Here is a 2,174-nt window from a genome sequence, read left to right as displayed (position 1 = left end):
AAGTATATTGTAGTTGATATGGTGATCTATGCTTTCGATATCCGCCGATATAGTTTTCCCATACAAAGTGATGGGGTAGCTAGCAAGGTATCCTTTGGGAATGAAAGTATGATCATAAAATTATTTGAGGGAACTCAATGGTGGTGAGATATTGGGAGAACCCAAGGAGAGCTAACGGAAAGTAGACATTATGCAGGTCAAAGACCTTCATCAATGGTAGTGTGGTGAATATATTTTCCCTTTGCCATGACCTAAACTTGAAATGAAAGTCGATGGGAGAGGTGAGGCTTACTCTTTTCCATGTTGAAAATAACTAGATTGGAATCCTAAGGATATGTTCCACAAATGGTCGAAAGCAAAGCTTTCTATTATGCTCGGAAGATTTGTAATACTTCTAAGGGAGACATAGTAGAAGCTGCTTGCACGAAATCTTCTATGATGTTTTATTTTTAGGCATCACATGCAGAGGTATTATGTGTCGTTCGATGAACTGTCCCTTTTGGGGGACAAATCATAGGGTCAACGATAGGACTTTTGATATGCATATCATTAGGTGATAGGAGAAGAGAGCTCGAGGAAATGTTTAAAGCGTTAGTGATTGAATTCCCATTGTCCTTGGCTCATGTTTGTAAATCAACCATTTCGAAGGTGTAAATAATTGATGATCCTTCTCCAGAACGAGGTGGATGCGAATTGTTGTTTTCCCCTTGCAGAGGTTGTGGTCGATTCAATACAAGATGTTGTTGTTGTTGAGTAGGGAAAGGGTTATTGAAGATTATAGGGGTCTCACCAGTGTCCTTTTGTGCAAGGAGGTTTGTGAACTATTGAAGATGAGGAAATTAATAGGTCATATGGTCCTCACCACATATCTTTCAAGGGAACTTGAACTTTTTTCCTTCCCTTTCTTAGATTTAGTAGCAACATTTTGATTTGGAATGCTCCAGGTTGTTTGCTTCTCTTGAGAAGGAGTGATATTTTTCTTATTATTCTTGTTCGTATTTTTGGGATTTTGTATAGGCTACACAAAGTTGATCATGGTGGTTGAATGAGAAGTTGATTGAGTAGTAGAAGTAGTAACAACATTAGCAAATAAATGGGTAGCTTTACCACTCAGTTGTTTTATAGCAGACCTAGAGGTGGCACTGACAATACCGTCAACATCTACACTGAGTTACTGAGTAGAAGGAGCATTGGAAGTTCAAGGGAAATTAGGGAGAAAATCATAAAATGTTCTAGATTGCAAATACATTAAATCTAAATGTTTGGCATGATGAATAGGTTGGTCTTTTTTAACCACACCAACCATGACAACATCCTTGGCAATGGGGCAAAGAAGACTTGCAGAAATAGTTTTCTAAGAGGTAATCCCTAATGGGGGTCTTGACAAGCCTCTACCTACGTATCCATTTATGGATGAGATCAAAGATGTGGGTGGAAGTGTCTTGGTATAGGGTAGTAGGGGTTTTTGTTTCAGTTTCATAGCGGATAAGAGGATAAAAGTGATTAAGAATTCCATCACCAAGGAACCAAAAGTATGAACTGACAATCATGGTAACTCAATGTATCACTTGGTAGCATTTCTAGTAAGGGTGTGAGGGAAGAGTCTAAGCCAAATACTATTTTCAATCATGGCATTCAATACAGAGCATACGTGGCAAGTAATGATGTGTGTAGCCCAGTCATCTCCCTATTTTCCTTCAAACTTCAAGATATCTACAGGAATATTATGTGGGATCGAAGCCCAAAGTAAGTTATGATTGATGGGGTCATTAGTCAACTTGTATAGATATGGGATATATAAAGTTTCAAAAATATGAAAAGGCATAAGTGCTTCCAAATTTAACCACGAAGATGCAAGATCACTTGAAGGACCAAGGGTTTCTAGCAGGGTACATCATATTCAACGATAATAGTTTCCTGGTGGTGGCAGTGTGGTCATATAAGGTGGCGGGCCATATGGAATACTAGGCTCGACGTCAAAAGACTACTTTCTCCCATGACAGAAATTTCCCCCTTTCCTCAATTATGGTTGAGGAGGGGGTGCCAAAATAGATATAGCGGGACCAGATTGAGGGATATTTCTGCCCACATAGGTTGCAGTAGTTGTGAAAATGACACCGACAAAGTGTCCACTGGGAGGAAACATGTATATCAATGAAGAACCAAGTTGTCCT

This window comes from Pinus tabuliformis, chromosome 1_1, assembly GCF_031772625.1.
Source record: "Pinus tabuliformis cultivar Carrire ecotype Pingquan chromosome 1_1, CPIR1, whole genome shotgun sequence".
NCBI classification, from domain to species: Eukaryota; Viridiplantae; Streptophyta; class Pinopsida; order Pinales; family Pinaceae; genus Pinus; species Pinus tabuliformis.
The sequence above is the reverse complement of the archived record's forward strand: the minus strand, read 5'-3'. Positions refer to the sequence as shown.